Below are 25,139 nucleotides of genomic sequence, written 5' to 3' on the forward strand. Positions count from 1 at the left end.
ACATTTCGTCAGCTCTGGGTATTGCAGGGAATGTTACAAAGAACAGTGCCACACAAAATGCTAATGTTCCAGCGCAAGATGCCAAACCCAGTTTATCCTAATTTATTTACAAGGTTTATAAATAAAACACGCAGAGGGGTGGAGTGTAAAAAGTGAATTCAACTCTGTGTCGAAAATGCTATTTGAGGCTCCCTCATAAAATGTGTGAATTACATCAGTCATAAATTCACCAAAATGGAGAAAGCAAGAAACTGGAATTGTCAAATAATCCTCTGAATAACATCTGGAGAACAGGAAGGAAATTACGGCTTGTTTGTGATATTCAGAAATGACGATTGTGAGAATGTGGAGGTGGGGAGCAGTGAAATGACGATCAATGTTGTAGATGACACAAAGATGGGCGGGGTGGATCACAGTCATTAGGGAAGTGTAAGGCTACAGGAGGATATAAACAAATTATTCAGAGAGCCAGATCAATGGCCTGATGAACTTTAACACCGATAAATTGGGAAGATGCAAGTCAGAAATAACAAGACAAGTAAGTACTCAAAAGTGAGTATGAAAGAGGAGAACTAAATTTGCTTGCTTTTTCTTGCAGCAGGGAAGGTTGAGGAGGGAATCTGGTACAGACGTACAAGAGCATAAGGGGTATGGAGAGGATGAAAAGCCAACAGCTGTTCTCCTTAGGCAAAGGATCAAAAACAAAGGAACTCACTTTTAAAGAGAAAGGGAGGGGTTTGAGAGAGAATTTGTGGAATGTGTTTCGGAATGAGAGGGTAGACTGAATCTGGAATGCGTTGTCTAGGAAGGTGGTTGACGCAGGTAACCTCACAAACGTTTAAAAAGCCTTTGGATGTGCACTTGCTGGCACAGGCGTGATGAGCCTTTTTTTCATTGCATGATTCTTTGCAGTGGCAGCCATGAACACTCTGGTATATTCTGAAACAATAAGCAATGGCATTTGCTGCTTTGTTCCTTTGATGGTACTCAGTAAGTTTCTGTATTACAAAGCAACAGCATCTCATGCAGCTTCAGCACTTACTCAACCAAAGTCAGCCCAGCCATCTCTGGGAACATCCAGGGTAATTCACATGCTCTGTGCAAGCATTGGCCAAAAACAGCACTGACACTATTCTAGCTGTTTGTCACCATTATTATAGTTACAGCCATAATTTGAACACAGCTTTTCCTCCATTATAATAAACACCTCTAGCAATAAGGATGTTATTTCGCTGAAGCATAATAAATTATTTACCAGGTATTCACTTTGACAAACAGCCAGTTTTCCTGTGTTTTTTTTCTGCCAGTTGTTTCTCACAGAATTCCCCACTCCACCCTCTTTCCACTTTATCATTTTCTTGTGCACTGGAAGAGATCGCAATGATCATTTTCTTACACGGAAAGACTGAAGCGACTGGGCTTGTATACCCTTGAGTTTAGAAGACTGAGAGGGGATCTGATTGAAACGTATAGGCTTATGAAAGGACTGGACACTCTGGCAGGAGGGAACATATTTCCGTTGATGGGGGAGTGCCGAACCAGAGGACACAACTTAAAAATACGGGGTAGACCATTTAGGACAGAGATGAGGAGAAACTACTTCACACAGAGAGTGGTGGCTGTGTGGAATGCTCTGCCCCAGAGGGCAGTGGAGGCCCAGTCTCTGGATTCTTTTAAGAAAGAATTGGATAGAGCTCTTAAAGATAGTGGAGTCAAGGGGTATGGAGATAAGGCTGGAACAGGATACTAATTAAGAATGATCAGCCATGATCATATTGAATGGCGGTGCAGGCTCGAAGGGCAGAATGGCCTACTCCTGCATCTATTGTCTATTGTCTCTCTGCTCTCACACACATCACTCCCTCACATCCCCCAAACTCTCCATCCTTATTTATTAATCCCTGAAAACTTGCGCCTAAACTCTATAATTTATTCCAACTCCCAACTCACATTCTGGACTGATTTGATTCCTTCTCTCGGCATGGTCATTAGACTGGCCGTGCCTGATGTCCTATTCAACTCGACCTTCTGCTCAGTTCCTGATCTACTACTTTGGTTCTCACTCTCCTGGTTTATTCAAATCCATCTGACTTGCACTCGCACACCTCCTGACAAGGATGTTGGTGCTCGTCCACTTAAGATACAACCTGTATTCTCTGTACAGGTCCTCGCCTGTCTTGGAAGAGATCGCAATGATCCAACAATCTGAAATCCCCACCCTTGAACGAGCTTGTTAACAACGTGTTAAGCTGCCTTCCTCATCCATCCCTCTTTCCACATGGCACCGGGAGTAATCCAGAGATTATAAAGGATTGTTTTCTCTCTCTGTCTCTGCCTCTCTCTCCGTCTGTCTCTCTCGTCCTCTCTCTCTCTCGTACCCACCCTCCCGAAAAAAACACACACACATTCAGAAGACAGACAGACAGACAGACAGACAGACACCAAATTACTTTGCAGAAGAATACAAATAACCTTAAAATAATGGGAATGATAACTGGAATGAAGGATTTAGTTAAAGGGAGGATGAGAGAAATTGCGCTTCTTCTGGATGTCAGTTTGCTCGCTGAACTGGAGAGTTCATTTTCAGATAGTTCATCACTGTACTCGGGAACATTATCAGTGAGACTCTGTTAAAGGGCTGGTATTATGTCCCACTTGCTATTTATGTGTATTAGGTTTCCTTGAGTCAGTGATATAATTTCCAGAATCGGTGATTTTATGTCCGGTTCTTTTCCTCAGAGAGTGTTAGATGGAATCAAAATCGATGTGTTTTTTGATAGAGTTCAGGTTGGAATGCTCTGCTTCTAGGAATTCTTGTGCGTGTCTCTGTTTGATTTGTCCTAGTTGGACCCAGGCAAAATGGTGTCCTTCCTCATCTGTATGTAAGGATACTAGTGATAGTGGGTCATGTCTTTTTTCTGGATAGCTGTTGTTCATGTATCCAGGTGGCTAGTTTTCTGCCTGTTTTTCCAATGTAGTGCTTGTTACAGTTCTTGTAAGGCTTATTCTTCCTGGAGGAGAACAGACAAATATGTGAACTTATTGCGGTGCTCAAAAGTATGAAATAACGTTGTAGAGTGAAACAGGAATACTCTGTTTCCGTTAGTTGGCATTACAGCATCAAGGAGTTCTAATTCCAAGATTGTCAACAAAAGAACCAGGTTTGAGATAAGGAAAAACTTCTTTATTGAGAGAGTTGTTAGGATTTGGAATGGACTGCCTGGGAGAGTTGTGGATGAAGATCAAAAAGAGATCGGGATATGTATTTGGAAATATGAATTTAACAGGCTGCAGAGATAAGGCTAGCAAATGGGAGGGGCTTTGGAGACATTCCTGGAGCTGATGCACACACTCTATCATGTGTCTGATGTGAATAAAAGTCAGTATACGATTATTTCCCATTGTAAATGCTGGCACACACCTGATTCTTTAGTGCAGCATAAGCATTTAAAATGCAAGTATTGCAAGACCATCTTCTTTATATAGTCTAATTATTGCTCAGACCATGAATATTTTAAATATTGAATTCCAATTACAAAAACAAATCTGTCATTGCTTTGGCACAAGTCTCTTTGAAAAGGTCTGACTTTTCACTCACACGATATTATGTTTATCGTTTTTGTTCACTGTCGGCATTTCAAACTAAATAACATTTTTTCTAACAATTAAACGTTTTCAAATTATGGTTCACTAAAATTTGATAACACAAATCATTTATTTAGTTTAATATACACAGTGCATTTTGAATTATAGCCATTTCTAATTCGCTGGCAAATAGATGAAGCTTGTACATTTCCATGAGAAATTAAACTGATTGATTATGTATAATTCTATAAGAACGCTAATTCTATTTGATTATTCAATCGTTTGCTCGCCCTGAACATGTAATCATTCAGAAGCCAACCGCTTTCAAAATGTTGGAGTGACAATGCATTGTTTAGAATCCTGACATTGTGTGTGTAATTCTGATCACCAAAAGAGTTACACCCATGTTGTTTGTTCGAAATAAAATAACATGTACATTCTTTATTTCTATGTTAGAACATCTTGACAGGAGTTTATTTTTTTAATCCATAAATATAGAATCAACCTAATCCTTTTCAGAGATTATAGTTCAGTTGAATAATCACAGTTGATGTGTTATTTTTGCCTAATTCACTCAACTTAGCAAACATCTGATTAATACATGGGTCACCCAACAGATTGTATCTGAAGAAAAGAGCAGCAAATGACAAGTCAAGAATCACGTTAATAATTGAACTTGGCGGAGCCTGCCTGATGTAGGACACCACACATACTGGCATTCAGGTGAATGGAACAGTGAACAAAATAACTGGAAGTTTTGGGCGAACGCTCCTCCCCAGCTTCTTGATCTTACACATATCACTCCCTCAACCATTCAACAATTGATAAGAATCCACAGGCTGGGTGACTCGTAAAACACAGAACAGTACAGCACATTGCAGATCCTTCGACCCTTGAAGTCCTGCCAATCTTTTATCCTACTCGAAGATTAGACTAACTGACATACCCAGACATGCTGGTCCGGTGACAGGTACAGTGCACAGTCAGCCATTCTTACTTCCTGTTCTTTTCTGATGTGCAGCTGCCTTGAAATGTCTGTTCAAACCAAACAGATTGAATGAAATTCAAGCAGTCGAGACGATGTTCATGACTGTGTATTTAAATCAGGATTTAATGATGGATGAGATTCCAGAATAACATAATCAATGAATGAAAAACAAGATATTCCATTCAGTAATTTGAAAATATCCCTGGAATTATGAATCTACCTATGAGAATAAAATCATTGCTGATTTTTAGAAAAATCCATCTGGATCTTTAATATCCTTCAATGAAGGAATCTTCTATCCTCACCTGGTCTGGCTGACATCCAAATCCAGACCCAAAGCAACGTCATTGACTCCCAATCGCTCCCTGAAATGGTCCAGTGAGTCATTCACTTGTACCAATGGTTACAAAGTTCAAAGAAATGAAACCGGCTGGACCACCTGGCATCAAACTGTTCACTGGAAAAGTCAACATTAGAAACATCACTGTAGAAACTCCAAAGTCTTCCTTACTATCATCTAAGGGATAGTGCCAAAACTGGGACAACTGCCTTACAGGCTATTCAAGCAACAGCCTGATAGTCATACTCACGGAATCATACCTTACAAAAATAACCCAGCCACCACCATCACCATCCCTGGATATGCCCTGCCCCAAAGGCAGGACCGATCCAGCAGAGGGGCAGCTCAGTGAGATATAGTCGGTAGGTAGTTGCTCTACGAGTCTCCAGAACTGACTCCTGACCAAATGAAGTCCCATGGCTTCAGATTAAACATGGACAAAGAATTCTCTTACTGATTACCACGTAACGTCATTCCTCATCTGAATCAGTGCTCCTCTATGTTAAACAACACTTGGAGAAAGTACTGACTGAGGCAAGGGCACAAAGCGTATTCTGGCTGGGAGATTTCAAAGTCGACCATCAAGAATGGTTCGGCAGCAGTACTATTGATCACGCTGGTCGGGTCCTAAAGGACATAGCTACCAGATTGGGTCTGCAGCAGGTGGTGAGGGAAAGAACAGGAGGGGGAAAAAAAATCAAACATGACCTCATCCTTACCAATCTACCAACTGCAGACGTATCTGTCCGTGACAGTATCGGTAAAAGTCTCGTGGTCAGGTTCAGAATAAATTCTATTGTGTTGTGTGACACTATCACCATGCTAAATGGCACAGATTTCGAAGAGATCGAGCAACTCAAGACTAGCATCCATAAGACACTGTGGATCATTAATAGAAGCAGCACTGTACTCCAGCACAAACTGTAATGTCATGACCCATCATATCCCCTCACTCAACCATTACCATCAAGGCAGAGGATCAACTCTGGTTCAATGGAGAGTGCAGGAGGGCATGCCATGAGCAGAACCAGGAATATACAAAGATAAAATATTAATCTGCTGAAACTTCCAAACAGAAATACCTGCGTGCCAAATAACATAAACAGCAAGGGACAAACAGAACTGAGCTATCCCACAAAGAATGCATCAGATTTAAGCTCTGCAGTCCTCCTAATCCGATCATGGACAGTGGTGGATGATCAAACAACTCACTGGAGTAGGAGTCTCCACATATATCCCCATCCTCAATGATGGAAGATCCCAGAACATCAGTGCAAAAGTTAAGGCTGAAGCTTTCGCAGCAATCTTCAGTCAGAAGTTTTGAGTTGATGATCCATTTCGGCCTCCTCCCGTGGTCCCCATCATTACAGATAGCAGTCTTCAGCAAATTCGATTCACTGATATCAAGTTTCGGTTAAAGGTACTGGATACTGCAAAGGCTATAACCCTGATAACATGCCAACAATAGTCCTAAAGAACTTCCCGCTTCCATAGACAAGCTGTTCCAGTCCCGTTACAAACAGACAATGGGGAAAACTGCTCAAGTACGTTCTGTCCATAAAACGCAGGACAAATTCAACCCGACCCAATCCCGCCTCATCAGTCTACTCTCCATCATCAGTAAAGTGATGGAAGGTGTCATCATCAGTGTTATCAAGCAGCACCTGCTCAGGGCAGCCCATTTTGTGTTCCACCAGGGTCACCCAGCTCCTGACCTCATCACAGCCTTGGTTCAAACATAGGAAAAGGAACTGAAGTCCAGCCCTTGACATCAAGGCTGCATTCTGCCAAATGTGACATCAAGGACCCCAAGCAAAAACGGTATCGCAGGACAACACTGCATTATTGGAGTCATACCTGACAGGTAGGAAGATGGTCATTGTTGTTGGAGGTCAGTCATCTCAGCTCCAGAACATCTCTGCAATAGTCCCTTAAGATAATGTCCTAGGTCCAAACATCTTCAGCAGCTTCAACAATGACCTTCCTTCCATCATAAGGTCGGGAGTGGGGATTATCCAGGCTTGGGCTGACAAGTTGCAAGTAACATTCGTGCCACACAAATCCAGACAATGACCATCATGAATAAGAAACAATATAACCACTTGTTTTTCAGCAGCATTATCCCCACTAAATTTCCCCACTATCAAAATCCTGGGGCGTATTATTGACCATAAACTCAACTGGACTCGTCACAGATAAGAGCAGATCAGAGGCTAGGAATACCGCGCGATTAACTCACCTTCTGACTTCCCAAAGCCTCTCCAACATTTACAAGGCACAAGTCAGGGATGAGATGTACGAATCCTCACTTGCCTGACTGAGTGCAGCCCCAACAACACGAAAGAAGCTTGACACCATCCAGGATAAAGCAGCCCATTTGATTTGCACCACATGCACAACCATTCACTCCCTTCCCCACGGTCGCTCAGGAACAGCAGTGCGTACTATCTACTAGACACAACGCAGAAATTCCACAAAGATCCTCAGAGAGCTCCTTCCTATTTCACGAACACTTCCATGGAGACTGACAAGGGCAGTAGACTTTTGGAAACACCACCAACTTCAAATTCCCCTCCAAACCAGTCAACATCCTGATTTGGAAATATATCGCAGTTCCTTCCCTGTTGCTGGTTCAAAACACTAGAATTCCCTCCTTAATCACTAGTGGCTCAACGCACAGCACGTAGATTGCACAAGTTCGATAAGGTAGATCACCACCACCTTCTCAAGGGCAACTCGGGACGGGCAAGAAATGCTGGGCCCGTCCAATGATGCCCACATCCAAAACATATCTTTTTAAATAAATATTTCCAAGTCGAGCATCTCGATGGGACAGATTATCTGATTTGAACACGAACAGGAAAAGTGTTTCTAATAGTGAATATTTTAGACTTTTTCTGTTATTGGAAAGGTGTTCCGTATTCGATGACATATTGTTGCTGAGTGCTGTGATAAATTGCACCTTTGTAGTTAAAATCAACAATACTGGTGTAACAGGCTCAATCCTTCAAAATGACCAGATTACAAATGATAATCATAATAGAGACAATGTACTCCCGCCAGGTAAGACTCACAGATAGTAGCTTACATTCAAAAATTAATGGACTACTGCCTCCACTGAATCCTCCCACCGTCTATATCACAGGGGTTACCACTGACCAGAACGTGAAGTCAAATCAACTTATAAATACAAGAGAAGATCAGAGACTTACAATTCTGCACTGTGCTGTTTTAGCATTGGCTCTCTATCTAGTGGAAATATGTTCTACACACTGACTATATCAATCTTTGCAGTAATCGATCAGTTTCAATCAGATGCCCCCCCCCCCCCCCCGCCATTCATCTAAATTCCATCGAGTACACACACTGTCGCTCATATGGCAAGCCGTCATTCCTCAGCAGTTCACAATATGCCAAATGCCGTCTGACCATTGCCCATTACCTTCTCAACAGTACGTCTCCTCTCTTGTTTTCTTGTTCTCTTGAAATGAACGCGAACATTGCATTTGCTTTCGTAACTGCCAACTGAACCTGCACATTAACCACAAGGGAGGATGAGTGATTCAAAATCCTTTTGTGCTTCAGATTGAATGGATCCTATTAGAACATAGTGTCTGCCTCTATTCCGCCTATCAATGTGCATAATCTCACACGATTCCATATCGTGTTCCATCAGCCACATGTTTTCCCACAGTCCAAAACTGTCCATGTCTTTCTGCAGCCTCCCCACTTCCTCAATATCATCTTCCCAGCAAACCATCACTGCATCATCTTCAAACTTAGGAAAACTGCCCTCAGCTCCTTTGTCCAATTTGTCCATATATAATACTTTCCTGGCTCCCTAAGGACTGTCCACCATCTACAAGGCACAACACTCAAGGTGCTTGACTCCATTCATGTTGAAGCAATGGCTTGAGTGGAATTACGCCTGCAAAGTCTTCACTCCCTGCTCCACTGACTCTCAGTAGAAGCACACCCTGCCCTGTTTTGTGGTGAGTTTACATCATTATTGTGCACAATCCCAGTCTAATGATGGCATTCTGTCTGGACAAACTGTGTGTTGATGACGATGGAGGGAGGTGGAGGAAGGAATGTCAATGATGAATGACTGTGTGACTGCCAGGTTAAAACCTGCCCCGACAGCTCCGGATGTATCTGTGCCCGTTGTCACCACTGCAGACATGATCAGTCTTCCTGAGAGTCAAGGCAAGGGAAGCGACAGACCTGGACGATGTTCCCGGCTGTATACTCAGAGCCTATGAGGACCAACTGGTAGAGGTATTCATTTACAACTAAAGCGTCTCCCCCTTACAAGCTGAAGACCCAACCTGCTTCGAGAAGACCACCATCATCCTTGTAAGTGAGAAAGCACATGTAACGTGCCTTAATGACTACCGCCCAGTGGCTCTGACCTCAATAAACAAGGAGTGATTTGAAACGCTGGTTATGGCCCACATCAGCTCCAGTCTCCCAGCCTGACCTGATCCCTTATAATTTGCCTACTGATGTAACAGGTCCAGAACGGATGCCATACCCCGATCCCTGCACTCATCCCTGGGACATCTTGACAACAAGGACACTTACACCAGACTCCTGCTCACTGACTGGAGCACCACATTCAACATCGTTATCCCCTCCAGACTGATCTCAAAATTCTGTGACCTTAGTCGCATCTCCACCCTCTGCAACTGGATCCCCCGGTTTCAGACCCACAGATCACAATCTTTGAAGAGAGGTGTCTGCACCTCGACCACAATCACACTCAACACTGGATACCCCAAGGATGCGACCTCAGCCCCCTACTGTACTCCCTGTCCACACACGGCTGTGTTGCCAAATTCCAAACAACGCCAGCTGCAAGATCGCTGATGACATGCCCATGTAAATACAGGTATCCCCTGCTTTTCAAAAGTTCGCTTTTCCCCGCTTCCCTTTCCAAATGACCTACATTAGGACCTGTTTTCGCTAATCAAAAGAAATCCAAAAGGATTTTCACTTTTACGAAGATTGCCAAAATTTTTCCCATACAAATGAATGCTTCTTCACTTTACACCAGATTGGATTATCAAAGGAACACTGTACTTAAAATCGCAGAACAGTTACCATGTCACACGAATAGAATGCTTTCAGTTGCCAGTATACAGAATAACAGTAGATATACAGCTCATTCTAAGCTGGAAGAGATAATGGGTTGAGTTTCCGCAACCTTTGCTGTAATAATTGAAAGCTTATAGAGGGGGGAGACAAGTTTCTTAAAAGAAGGACACAAAGTATTCCATCATCAAAAATCAATTCTTATTATTTCATGAAGTTCAGTTGCCTCTAAAAAGTATTTTCAAACGAAGTGGATTTCTGAGATTTACAGGATATTCAGAAAAATGTATTTTTTTCTCTCTCTTTAAATCTTAAAGAAGGAACAGATTTCGGCCGTAATACACGTGTCGCAGACACACCAATTGTAATAGGAAGAGAGAAGGACCACAGTGTCCAAATCCAACCAAGGTCAACATATGGACCTGTCAAGAAACATGAGATATAATGATGTGGAAACATGAGATACAAACGGAAAATGGTGGAGAAACGAAAAATAAATGATGAGGAAGTATCTGCAGAGAGAAACAGAGTTAACATATTGATTATGATGTGACACCTCTGAAAACTCAGCGGTTAATTATGTGCATCTCTGCTCAGATCCTGTCAGATTTGCTGAGTTTTGCTCCAGCTCTTTCGATTTCTTTTTCTTTCTGAACTGTGACAAATTGTCTGATCTTAATGATAACAGGAAAGCCCCAATCTCACTTGGGTCTCGAGTAATTTATTATGGATATTAAATGAAAAATTACAAAGTTCCTATGTTTGTCAAGGCTCTAAATATTGATGACGTATTGCATTGTGAGAACTTGCCATGAAAATGTTGAAACAAAAACAGAAGTTGCTTCAAAAATCTCAGTAGGTCTGGCAGCATCTGTGCAGAGAAATCACAGTTAACGTTTCGTATCCAGTGACCCTTCCTCAGAACTGATGGTAGCGCGGGAAATGTTGGTTGATATGCAGAAGAGGCTGGACAGTTGTTAAGAGAGACTGTTAGTTTCAAAAAATAGAGGGTGAGTAACGGAAGGCTATGTGAGAAGTAGGCCTGGTGTATTATGGGTCAAGGTAGAGAACATTGGGGAGTCCAGGCCCGAAAATTATTGAACTTGATTTTGGGTCTGAAGGGCTGTAGGGTCCGCACACGGTAAACAAGGCGTTGTTCTTCCAGTTTGCATTAATTTTTCCTGGAAAACTGCAGCAAGCCTGACACAGAGATATTGGCCAGGGAACAGGATGCGGTATTAAACTGGCAGGCAACTGGAAGCTCCGGGTCCTTTGTATAGAAAAACTTTGGATGTTCAGTGAATCGGTCACCCAGGCTACCGTTAGTCTCCCCAGTGTAGAGGAGACCACATTGTGAGCAGCGAATCTAGTAGACTAGATTGTGGGAAATGTCGGTAAAGTTCTGCATCATCAGTGAGATGTGGTTGGGCCCTTGGATAGTGAGAAAGGAGAACAGAAGTGCGAATGTGTTACACCTTCGGCAGGGGCAAGTGAAGTGGGCCTGTGGTGGGGGTGAGGGTGGGGTAATGGGAGTGAATAAAGAGTGAACCAGGGTGTCCTGGTCCCTCCAGAAGGCGGACAAGAGAGCGGAGGGAAATACGCATCTGGTGATGGCATCTTGCTGGAGGTGGGGGAACTGGCGGCTGATGATCCTCTTCATGTGAACGCCGGTGGGATGGTAGGCCAGGACAAGGGGAATTCTCTCGCTGTTGCAGGAGGTTAGAGAGAGTGTGAGGATAGAAGTGCAAGAGGTGGGTGCGACCTGGATGAGGGCCCTGTCGAGAACAGTGCTGGGAAATCCTCAATTGAGGAAGAAGGTGGACAATTTGGAAATTGACATCATCAGAAGCAATGCGGTGGAGACAGAAAAACTGGTGGAACGGAATGGAGTATTAGCAGGAAAACAGAGTTTGAGGGTGTTTACTCCAGGTAGCTGTGGGAGTCGGTGGGTTAATACTGGATATTAATGGCCTATCGATCCCCAGAAATGGAAACAGACTTGCTGAGGAAAGGAAGGGATGAGTCGGAGAAAGACGAAGTGAAAGTGAGGGAGGGATGGAAATTGGAAGTGAAATCGATGATTATTTCAAATTCAGGACAAGAGAGAGAAGCAGAATCGATGGTATCATATATGTATTGGAGAAAGAGTTGTGGATGGGTCTGGAATAGAAGTGGAACAGGGAATTGTCTATGTACCCCTTGAAGAAACAGGTGTGACTGGAGCCCACATGTGTATCCATGCACCCCGTCTGTGTGGCAGGAGTAGGCTGAAGCAATGGGTCTGCCCGGGCAGTTCTGTTTGTGGATTTTCAGGAGGAGATAGAAGTGAGCTCTGCTATCAGAGGACCATCAGCTTGGGGACCGTTCGGTGGGGGCAAGTACGGTGGGAATGACCAGATGAAATGTGGTCAATTATCATAGTTGATGCAATGGCCTCATGTGCCATGGTAGGGTCATGGTCCAGTAGGTGATATGAGGAGGTAACTGAGAGCTGGCGCTCTGTCTCTGCAATGTAGAGGTCAGTCCACCAGACTACAGCAGCATCACCCTTACCAGCACAGGCTGAATAACAAAGTCAGGGTTGGAGCAAAGAAATTAAGACAACCAATATCACATCGAGCATTCTCAGTGATCAGATTGAATTCAAACAAACGCCAGAGGGAGAGATCAGGTGGAGGAAGAGTATTGGAGCTTGGCGAAGAGTCTGTGGAACGGGGAGCAGAATCTTTGCCCAAAGAAATGGGCACTGAGGAGAAGACGATGGAAGAAGAGTTCAATGTCATGCCGTGCCCGAAATTCATTAAAGTGGGGGCACATCGGGATAACGCTGAGAAAATTGCTAAGTACAGAACATTCAACATTAGAGTGTGGAAGGGTAGGAGGGATGGTGAAGATATGACAGGAGGTGCATTTGGGGGAGGAGATGTAGTCAGAGTACAGGGCACGGGTCGGGAGGCAGGTTCCAAGGGGTCATAGACATCTCTGTGTTATTGCATCTTGTGTGCTCCATCTATCTGATGAGCCGGAGCAAGAAATAGAATTGGGGAGTGATAGAGCCTTGAGCCAATGAGATGTGATGCTTTTGCATAGATAAAATGTTGATATCACTGGCACTGACACCACATATTCAGTCCTCAGAAAGTAACTAATTGAAAATAATCTGATCATAATCTTATTGTAATGTCCTGATTTCATTGGAGTGACACTCAACCAGCAAAGACTTACTTTTCTGAGATTTTAGACCAAACTGTGAAAACATATTAAATGTTGATGTTATTAACAGGACAAAGTCATCTATGGTTTTGGAAGGCACTAGCAAGGGCAGACTTTATTTGCCATTCTCAAACGCTCTGGGGAAGGTGTCATTGTTCACTGATGAAATTACCAGGACAGAATTCCCTCCGATTCCCATTGACCACAGTTTACTCAGCGTCGGTGATGCCACATGAGTCAAATACTACTTTGATACAAGGGAGGTTACTTTGATCTCACCTCAAATGAGATTGGAAAATCCTTAAAATAATAAAAAGCAAAAGTGTAGAACACGGCTTGTTTGAACAATGTGCTCACTGTTCTCATAATGTTTAAGGGAAAACTGATGCATGGACCTCTGATTCTGAGGAGAGGTTCATCCTATCTGTTAGGCTGTTTGGTTACGCACTGTGACACAGAGACAGAAAGATACTCCACTCTGGACCATGGGGAACAAAACCATCCTGTTCACCGGGCATCAGACAGTGACAGACACTCACTATTGTCTGTTCCGATTGGACATTGATCATCCCAATCTCATCATTCACTGATGATCAATAGCAGAACAGAAGCCAGCGGCTCCCATCATCCCAGTTGGAAAGCAAAAAGGGAACACGATGGTCGGACGAAGTGGGAGTAACTCGGAAATTGGTGTAACTTACTGTGGAGTGGCAGAAGGAGGGTCTAAAGGGAAATCATCAGTGGAAGAGCATGTAGCAGCAGAAGGGGTAGTGCAAGGGAAGTAGGAGTGTAAGGAAAGAGTAGGACGGAGGAGGAAGAATGGCAGATGACATGTTTTAGTGACAGAGAAAAACCTGTTTTTGGGGAAGCGGGATTGGGTGCAAAACCATCACTGTTCAGGAAAATCGAGATCAGGTTTCCATTCAAAATTAAGAAAAGATTTCATTTAGTTTCTTTTCTATCACTTGATTCTTGTTCAGATTATACATGTATTCTATATTTCTGTATCAAGTGCAGAGGACTTTTTTTTCTTGTCTTGTGTGGTCTTCCTGATCTCATACAGCACAATCCCTCACATCCCCCACACTCTCCATCCTCATTTGTGAATCCCTGATAAACGTGAGCCTCAACTCTATCATATATTCCGACTTCCATCTCACAATGTGAAATGGTATGATTCCTTCCCTCAGCATGGTCATTAGACTGGTCATGCCTGATGTCCTATTCACCTCGAACTTCTACTCAGCTTCTGACCTTTGGTTCCCACCCTCCTGGTTTATTAATTTAAATCCATTCGACTTGCACTAGCAAACCTCCCCACAAGGATGTTGTTGCTCCTCCTCCAGTTAAGATGCAACCTGTCTTTTTTGATCAGGTCTCACCTGTCCTGGAAGAAATTCCAATGATCCACTAATCTGAAACCATCACCCCTGAGCTAGCTTTTTAACAACATGTTAAGCTATACTGCTTTCCTAATCTTTACCTCTTATCTATATAGCACGGGTAATAATTCAAAGATTGAAAAGGATTGTTCTGTCTCTCTCACACACACAGACAGACAAGACACCACTTTACTTTGTAGTAGAATACCAATAACTTTATAAGTAATCAAAATGAGAACTGGAATGAAGGATTTCGTTAGAGGTAGGATGAGAGAAATTGTGTATCTTGTGGATGTCAGTTTGCTCACTGAGCTGTAGAGTTCATTTTCATACAGTTCATCATTATACTAGGGAACACTATCAGTGAGCTAAGGTGAAGTACTAGTGTTTTTTTTCCAATTTCTATTTAAGTGTTTAGGTTTCCTTGAATCTGTGAAGTAATTTCCATTATTGGTGATTTCTTGTCCGGTCCTTTCTCTCAGAGAGTGTTAGATGGAATCAAAATCGATGTGTTTGTTGATAGAGTTCTGATTGGATTGCCATCCTTCGAGGAATTTTCGTGTGTGTCTCTTTTTGGCTTGTCCTATATGGATGTGCAGACCCAGTCAAAATGGTGTACTTGCTCATCAGTATGTAAGGATACTAGTGATAGTGGGTCATGTCTTTTTCTGGCTAGTTGTTGTTCATCTATCCTGGTTCCTAGTTTTCTGCCTGTTTTTCCAATGTAGTGTTTGTTACAGTTCTTGCAAGGCTGATTCTTCGTGGAGCAGAACAGAGAAAGATGTGAACTTATTGCGGGGTGCTCAAAGTTACGAAAAAAAGTTGCAGAGTAAAACAGGAATACTTTGTTTCTGTTAGTTGGCATTACTGCATCAATGATTTCTAATTTCAAGGTTTTCAGCAAAAAATCCAGGAGTGAGATAAGGAAACACTTCTTTATTGAGAGATTGTTAGGACTTGGAATGGACTGCATGGGAGATTTGTGGATGAAGAGAATTGGGTGTGTATTTGGAAATTTGGAATTTGGCAGGCTGCAGAGATAGGGCGGGCAAATGGGAGGGGCTTGTTAGACATTCCTGGAGCTGGTGCACACGTGGTGACAATGGCCTCTTCCCGTACTTTAAAGTTTTGTATTCTATCATTTATCTGATGTGAATAAAAGTCAGTATCCGATTATTTCCCATTGTAAATGCTCGCAAATACCTGATTAGTTGGTGCAGTATGAGCATTTAAAATGCAAGTATTGCAAGGTCAGCTTCATTATGAAGTTTAATTATTACTCAGAACATGAATATTTCAAACGTTGTATTCCAATTACTAAAACAAATCTGTCGTTTTTTTGGCACACATCTCTTTGAAAACGTCTGACTTATCACTCACACGATAATATGTTCAAAGTTTATGTTCACTGTCCACAATTCACATTAAGTATCATTCCTTCTAAAAATTGAATTTTTTCAAATTATTGTTCACTAAAATTTGATAACACAAATCATTTATGTAATTTAATATTCACAGTTCATGTTGAATTATAGCCATTTCTAAATTGCTGGCAAATAGCTGAAGCTCGTACATTTCAGTGAGAAATTAAACTGATTGATTATATGTAAATGTATAAGAACGCTAATTCTATTTGATTGTTCAACCGTTTGCTCACCCTGAACATGTAATCATTCAGATACCAAGCACTTTCAAAATGTGGTGAGACAATGCATTGTTTTGAATCCTGACATTGTGTATGTAATTCTGATCACCAGAAGAGTTAGATCCATGTTGTTTGTTCAAAATAAAATAACATGTACATTCTTTATTGCTGTGTTGGAAGGAGTTTATATTATAGGTCCATAAATATGGAATCAATATAATTGTTTTCAGAGATTATATTTCAGTTGAATAATCATAGTTGAAATCTTATTTTTTCCCAATTCACGAAACATAGCAAACATCTGCTGAATACATGGGTAGCCCAACAGATTATGAGTGAAGAAAACAGCAGCAAATGACAAGTCAAGAATCACGTTAATAACTGAACTTAGTGGAGCCTGCCTGGTGTAGGACACCACACATATTGTAATGGCATTCAGTTGAAGGTAACAATGAACAACATAACTAGAAGTTTTGGGCTAACGCCCCTCCTCAATATCCTGATCTCACACACAACACTCCCTCACGCATTCAACAATTGATAAGAATCCACAAGCTGGGTGAGACATAAAACACAGAACAGTGCATTACAGTGCAGGACCTTCGACCCGTGACGTCCTGCCTACCTTTTATCCCACTCTAAGATCAGACAAACTGACATACCCTTCATTGTACTAACATTCATGTGCCTATCCAATAGTCACTTAAATATCGCGAATGCAGCTTACTCTACTGCCAAAGCTGGCAGTGCATTCTACGCACCCACCATTCTCTGTGTAAAGAACATACCTCTAACATCTTCCTTAAACCTTCTTCCAATCATCTTAAAATTATGCCCTCTCGAGATAGCCATTTCCGCCCTGCGAGGAAGTCTGTGGCTATCCACGCTATCCATGCCTCTCATCACCTTGTACATCTCTATCAAGTCACCTCCCATACTTCATTGTTCCAAGGAGAAAAGCCCTAGCTCCCTCAACTTTTCTTTGTAAGACATGCTATCCAGTCCAGGCAGCATTCTGGTAAATCTCTTCAGAAACCTCTCCAAAGACTCAACCTCTTTGCAGTAATGAGGCGACTAGAACAGAACAAAAAATTCTCAGTGTAGTCCCACCAGAGCTTTTTGGCGCTGCAGCATAACCTCATGGCTCTTTAACTCAATCCCCGGCTAATGAAAACACCATACGTCTTAATAACCTTATGAGCTTGGGTGATAACTTTGAGCATCCTATGACATGGACCACACGTTTCCTATGGTTCTCCACACTGCCAAGAATTCTGTCTCTAACCCTGTATTCTGCATTCAAATTCGACCTTCCAAAACGAATCACTCCCCACTTATACAGGTTAAACTCCATCATCATTTATCAGCCAGGTTCTGCATCCTGTCAATGTACCATTACAACTTACAACAACCCTCCACTCTATCCTTAAGTCCAACGATCTTTGTAACATCGTAAAACTTAGTAAAGCACCCTTCCACTTTATCACTCAAGTCATTCATAAAAATCACAAAGAGCAGCAGTCTCAGAACAGATCCCTGTAGAACACAACTGGTCACCCAGCTCCAGGCTGTATACTTTCCATGTACTACCACCCTCAGTCTTCTATGGGCCAGACAATTCTGTATCCACGCACACAGATTTCCCTGTCTCCTGGCATCCCGCGCCTCCTTACTTTCTGAATGAGCCGATCTTAGGGCAACTTATCAAGCACCTTGCTAAAATCCATGTACATCACATCTCCTGCTCTACCTTCATCAATGTATTTAATCCCATCCTGAAAGAATTCAAAGAGTTATGTGAGGCATGTTTGCCCCTCAAAAAGCCATGCTGACTATCTCTAATCAAACTATCATTTCCAAGTAATCATAAATTCTGTCTTTCAGAATCCTCTCCAATACTTTTCCCAATACAGAAGTAAGACTGACTGGCCTGTATTTCGCATGATCATTCCTATTGCCTTTCCTGAACAAGGGAATAATTTTTACCACCCTCCAATCATCAGGCAAAACTTCAGTGGACAGTGGGGATGCAAAGATCATCGCCAAAGGTGCAGCAATCTCTTCCCTCAGTTCCTCTGGTAAGCTAGAGTGCTTCCTGTCTGGTCCAGGGGACTTACCTATCCTTATATATGTACTTCAATCAGTCTGTACTTCACCTCACTTTGTTTACTCCCTGTCCAAACAACTGATTGATTGCTTTCCATTTCAGGGCTATATACAGTTCTGCCCTCCTGAGCAAGTCCAGTTCCAAATGTCCGATGAATCATGGAGTGGAAAAACATGTGAACACACCAATGCCTTCCTGATGAAGGGACTGTGCCCAAAGATTTCACTCTCCTGCTCCTCAGATGTTGCCTGACTCGTTGTGCTTTACCAGCACTACACTTTTCAACTCTGATCTCGAGCATCTGCAGTCCTCACTTTCTCCATTACTGAGGGCTGACACCTCTGCACACTGAGCAGGGAGATAATCAGCAGGAATTCATTGTATTTGGAGCTGACTGTTCAGTTCTGGAACGTTGTATTTGATTAACACATTAATTAAAAAAGAAATTACAAATCAACAATTATTCATTCAGTTCCAGAGTTACAGTTTTAGTTCATGGAAAGGCAGCTTGATAACAAACAGTAAATGACTGAAGAACTCCGATGGACAGAGTATTCCAGATGCTATATCCCAGGCTGGATGTCCTTTACCTTAATGCTGGGAATATTATCGGACCGACAGATGTGATAAGGGAAAGAGATGACATGGGGGTGTGTGACATTTTTGCCATCACAGAGATGTGTTTGAGGGAGGTCAGGGCTGACAACTCAATATTCTGTAGTACAAGATCTTTAGGCAGGACAGGAGAGGGGTAAAAGAGAAGGTGGTGTTGCCTTATTAATTATGGAGTCAATGACTGCAGTTAGGACGGATCATATCTTGGAAGGGTATTCACATGACGCTTTGTGGGTTGAGGTTAGGATCAAAACGATGACAAATGCACTGCTGGGGATATATTATCGACCCCCAGATAAAATAAAATACAGCAGCAGATATATAACCAATTCCCTGAGGTGTGTAAAAAATAATAACAGGATCATTATATTTAGACATTTCAATTCCAACTATTCATTAGGGCAGTGATAATTTTTTTTAAAGAGTGGAAAGATGACTTGACATTTATTCCAGAGAGCTCTTTATATCAAAATGGAGCAGATACAACAAAGGGAGGGGTAGAGTTGGGCCTCACCGTGGGGGACGAAGCCAGTCAAGTGTTGCAGGCAGGTTTGGGAGAGCATTGCAGGAGCAGTGACCATGACTCAAGCATTTTTAACTTGTTCAGGAAAAGACCGAAAGAAAAAGGTTTGAAAAATAAAAATATTTTGGATGAGGGAGGCACAATGTATCAAAAAAAGGCAGGATCTAGCCACAGTACAGTCACTTCTCAGTGGAACTGTAACAGAACAGCGTGTAGGTGGTGGTGGTGGGGATCACATGCTCACAGTGGAAATGATGAGAGTGTCACCGCAACATGTTACTTCAAAGATGAAATATAGGAAAACAAGCCCCGGAGAACCTTGGATATCTACAAATATTCAGAATGGAATTAAAAATGAAAGAGAAAGTTAAAACAGGCAAAAAGTGAGCAGAGGTGAATAGAGGTCCCAGAAGAGTAGAGAACGTGTAGGGCTAAACTCAAGAAAGTAAGTAGAACAGCAAAAAGGGGGTGGGGGTGGAGCGGTGATAAAAATGTTCGTGGGCAATATTTTCAAGAATCCAAAGACATTTTATCGGTTTATTAAGGGTTAGAGGTTAACAAGAGAAAGAATAGGGAGTACTGGGATCTGAGGAAGTAACCTGTGCATAGAGCCAGAGAATATGTCAAAGACATCCTACATATTGGTCTTCACTTTGGAGGACCAGTTACTGTATTCAATGTTCCTGACAGTGTGATCTTGAGCAAATTGACACAGAAGCTGTGGAAGAATTGGAAGTTGATGTATGATTAAAAAGTGGGCAAATCCCTTGATCCGGATGAACTGTATCTTAGACTGATGCGGAAGATGAGGGAGGAGATTACAGGATCTTAAACTTTGTGGGATTTTTTGTTTTGCCTCTGGCCACAAAGGTGGTATGATTGAACATGACAACATCTAATCCACACGGGGTGCTAGAAAAAAATCCATGGGATTAAAGACCACCAAGTCTCACATCAGTGGGAGGGAAACAATTGTATAAAATTGTGATGGTTGTTGAGGAATAATCACTAAATATCTTCAAGGCTGAGATGGACAGATTTTTAAACAAGGGTTACAGGGAAAATGCAGGAAAATGGAATTGAAGGTTATCAGAATAAATGTATCCTACTTGAAAGGAAAAACAGAGTCAGCGAGCAGATGGGCATTATATTGCTTTATGTCTAATGGTAAGTCTTTTCTAATAGGCTGTATTCACTGAAACATCAGCATCTCTCCCTCCAGAATGAGACACAGTTTGGAAAGCAATCAATCGATTCAAGGAATTCATAAATGCAGTACTAATAGACAGAAAATACAAGAGAACTGTGACAACATGGATTAGCTGTCAGGGTGAATATTTGCATCAGCGCAGTCACCACTACTAGAAGGAAGACCTCAGCAAGACACCCCCCAAGTCCAAGGAGGGGAAACTGGTGTTAAGGAGTGCTTAAGGTGAAAGCAATGTGTCACTGTAGTGTCTTCCGGCCTTTTGGCTCGGAATATGTGTCGTTCCTGAGGACCAGAGGAAGAGATTCTGCTCGAGTGTTGGAGGTTCGACGCAGCAGAAGCGTGCTGGCGGGGGAAAAACTGCGGGGGTCGTGTTGCGAGTCGTCGGAGCTGCTGGAGACCATCGCTGGATCGTGATTGGACGTTGGAGGATCGTTTGGTTGTGCTGACCTGCTCTTGGTGGATCTTCATGCTGGCTTCGGCCTAACGCCAATTCAGGGACCAGCCAACCTCTGAGCTATGGCCTCAGCAGCCACTCGCCGCCAGAGCATTCGGAACACAGTCAGGGTGACTGTGAAGAAGGTGGAGGAGCACACACCGGTGGATCGGACGGTGTTTGTGAAGAAAGTTCTGCTGGAGTGTTGCGGCCTTGCAGCCGCAGACGTGTACTGCCTGCAGGATTTCCCTGGGGCAGGCTACTTCGATGTGACCTTCAGAAGCGTGAAGCAGTGCGAACAGCTCCTGAAAGTCTTCAAGGAGAAGGAAGGGGAGCTGCTGTTCTCCATCTTGTCGGCGACCCCATTGTGTGTGCTTCCTGCACAGAGGAACCGGGTTGTTACAATCCATATGTACAACCCCTACGTTCCAGCGGCTGATGTCCTGACCTTCCTGGGAAGGTACATCCAAGTCGAGGGAGAAGCCACCGATGTGATCGACCCCTTTGGGATCTGGACCAGTAAGAGGCAGGTCAAGGTAACTCTGAGGGCCGATGACAGTGGGAACATCCTCCACCCACCCTCGAGCTTCGCAATCGGAGGGAGCAGAGGCTACCTGACATATGCAGGGCAGCCCAAAGTGTGCCGAACCTGCGGGAAGTCGGGACACGTGGCGGTGGATTGCAAAGTGACCATCTGCAGGAACTGTAAACAGGAGGGTCACTTGACAAAGGACTGTCGGGAGGAAAAGAGCTGCAACCTGTACGGGGAGGCGGGCCACATGTACAAGGCCTGCCCAAGACGAGCAGCCGCCACCTACGCACAGATGGCTGGAGGTGGCAACACGAGCCGCGGACCGACAAAGTCTAACGAGGTACCGCGAATCAGCAAAGGAACGGTGCCTGGAGGCACCCAGAAGGAAGGGCAGGCTGTAGAGGAGCAGGCAGCAGACAGCGGGGAGATGCAGCAGCCGACCCAAGCTCCTGCAGAACAGACGGAGGAAATGGAAGAGGAGGGATCAAAGGAGGCAGAGCAGTGGATTATCGTTAAAAACAGGAAAAGGAAACCTCTCGAGGGCCCCAAAGCCACCAAGCGAAGGGGGAAGAGACACCTCCAAGAGGAGGATACAGGCAGCTCCTCCGAGGGTGAGGACGGGCGCAAGAAGGGTCGCCTCCGGAGGAAGAGGCAGAGCGCCGTGGGGAGAAAGGAGGGCAACACCGCCCAAGAAGGAAAAGACGATCCCTCTGAGGGGATGGGTGAAGGCCTCCCCCTACCCGGTGAGAACCAAGGGGTACCCACCGGCCCACAGCTCCAGGGAACTGGGAGCAGCGTCCCAGTGACAGCCCTGCTGTCAGATGGAGAACGGGGCGATGAGGACCCTGGGTCCGACACGATGACACCAGAGCGGGGAAATGACTCCAGCGTGGAGCCGGACAACTACCTCAGCCCTGGGAAGGTCCAGCAGTTTGCTGTCACCACGGGGATGCACGCAGCTAACCCACTGGAGCAAGACCAGAAGAAAATGGACACTGGTAACCCCGCAAACTGTTAAAAATGGGGTTTAAAATTGCCAGCGTAAATGTACGTAGCATTAAAGCGGCTACGCGATGTGTTTCAACGCTGGCCTTCCTGGCCAACGTCAAAGCCGATATCCTGTTTCTGCAGGAGTGTGGGATACCGCACCTCAGCAGTTACAGGAGATGGTCGAGCTTGTGGGCCCACGGGCCGTCAGTGTGGTCGGGGGGCAACGATAGCCGCGCCTCCGGCCTGGGTATCCTGTTGCGGGGAGGCAACTTCACCATCTCCGAGGTTAAGGAGGTGGTGGGCGGGCGCCTCCTCGTCGCGGATGTTAAATACAGAAACGCTCCCGTGAGACTAATCAACGTGTACGCCCCAGTGGGTAAGAGGGAACGGTTGGCCGTCCTGCAACAGCTTCCACTGCTGCTGGCTACGTCCAGGCCGGTCATTCTGGCCGGAGACTTCAACTGCATCATTGATGCTGATGGACGATCCGGCGGGGGGGACAGTAAACCGGACGCTACGTCCAGGGCCCTGATGGAAACGGTCAAGGACGCCAAGCTACACGACGTCTTCAGCGCCCCTGCAGACGGAGCGCAGCGTAGATACACCTGGTCACGGGCAGACGGGTCTATCCGCTCAAGGATAGATTACCTGTTTGTGTCCCGAACGCTCTCGGTCAAATCCACCGACGTCAAGCCGGTGTTCTTCTCTGACCACTGCCTCCTGCTGGCCGACTGTCACCTACAGGACGAACAGCGGGCGGGCAAGGGAACGTGGAAACTGAACACTAAGCTGTTGACCCCGGGAAACATCGAAGAGCTCAAGAGGGATTACGCAGGTTGGAGAACCGTGAAGCCCCTCTTTGAGTCTCCAGCGGACTGGTGGGAAACGGTAAAAGGGAACATCAAGAGGTTCTTTATCCTCAAAGGTGTCCAGGAGGCGAGAGAGAGGCGGGGAAAACTGTCCCAGCTCCAGGAAAGTATGCAGAACCTGCTCCTGCTGCAGACGATGGGGGTGGATGTCACGGAGGACCTCAAGGAGGTGAAGGGCCAGCAAGCCTCGCTCTTTGCCTCGGAGGCCTCCAGGATAATCTTCCGGTCCAGGGTCCGCTCGGTGGAGCAGGACGAGACGTGCTCACGTTTCTTCTTCCAGAAGGTGCACAAAGAGAGCTCCGTGCTCAGCAGCCTGAAGAAAGAAGATGGCTCGGTAACGTCATCTCAGGCTGACGTCATGAGGATCAGCAAATCCTTCTACGCCAGCCTGTATGACTCGAAGCCGACCGACAGCGCGGCCTCCCAGTCGTTCCTGTCCTCTATCACGGAGGTCCTAGATGACGGAACACGAGAGAGGCTGGACCAGCCGCTATCTCTGGATGAACTGACCAAGGCCCTCGAGTCCTTCGAAAAGAATAAAACTCCCGGAAGCGACGGCTTACCGGTCGAGGTTTATTCCGCTCTTTGGGACTTGATCGGCCAGGACCTGCTGGAGGTGTATGTCAGTATGCTCCGGGCAGGTACCATGAGTGAATCCATGAGGAAAGGCATCATCACCCTCGTCTACAAGCAGAAGGGGGAGAGGGAGGAAATTAGAAATTGGAGACCGATCTCACTGTTAAATGCAGACTACAAAATCCTGTCAAAGGTCATCGCCAACCGGGTCAGGTCTGCTCTGGGATCGGTGATCCACCCGGACCAAACCTGTGCTGTACCGGGCAGGAAGATCTCTGAGAGTCTCGCACTCCTCAGGGATACGATCGCCTACGTGCAGGACAGGGGGGTGGACACCTGCCTCATCAGCCTGGACCAGGAGAAAGCCTTTGACAGGATATCGCATACATATATGAGGGATGTCCTCTCCAAAATGGGCTTTGGGGAGGGAATCGGAAATTGGATCAGACTGCTCTACACCAACATTGTCAGTGCAGTCTCAATCAATGGGTGGGAATCAGATAGCTTCCCTGTAAGATCTGGAGTCAGGCAGGGATGCCCCCTCTCACCCGCCTTGTTTGTGTGTTGCATAGAGCCATTTGCCGAATCCATCAGGAAGGATGCGAGCCTGAGAGGGGTGACTATTCCTGGCAGCGGGGGCCTACAAGTTAAGGCCTCCCTGTACATGGATGACGTCGCTGTTTTCTGCTCGGATCCACTGTCCGTGCACAGACTCGTGTGCATCTGCGACCAGTTCGAACGGGCCTCGGGGGCCAAGGTAAACCGAGGCAAGAGCGAGGCCATGCTCTTCGGGAACTGGGCCGACCAATCCTCTATCCCCTTCACCGTCAGGACTGACCACCTGAAGGTGCTGGGTATTTGGTTCGGGGGGGCTGGGGCGTGCGCCAAGACCTGGGAGGAGCGGATCAGGAAGATGAGACAGAAACTAGGCAGATGGGGGCAACGGTCGCTCTCCATCGCGGGAAAAAACCTGGTCATCAGTTGTGAGGTCCTCTCAGTATTGCTATATGTGGCACAGGTCTGGCCTATCCCCAGGA

General features: G+C 44.7%; 1 long non-coding RNA gene across 1 annotated transcript; it reads left to right on the forward strand.

The window, feature by feature from the left end:
- The first annotated feature begins 479 nt into the window (after positions 1-479).
- Positions 480-18,777, forward strand: LOC140465141 (uncharacterized). The gene is made up of 3 exons (XR_011955112.1): positions 480-538; positions 18,132-18,325; positions 18,457-18,777. It is a non-coding gene; the product is annotated as an uncharacterized lncRNA (long non-coding RNA).
- Positions 18,778-25,139: the final 6,362 nt, after the last annotated feature.

This window comes from Chiloscyllium punctatum, chromosome 41, assembly GCF_047496795.1.
Source record: "Chiloscyllium punctatum isolate Juve2018m chromosome 41, sChiPun1.3, whole genome shotgun sequence".
In the NCBI taxonomy this organism is placed as follows: domain Eukaryota; kingdom Metazoa; phylum Chordata; class Chondrichthyes; order Orectolobiformes; family Hemiscylliidae; genus Chiloscyllium; species Chiloscyllium punctatum.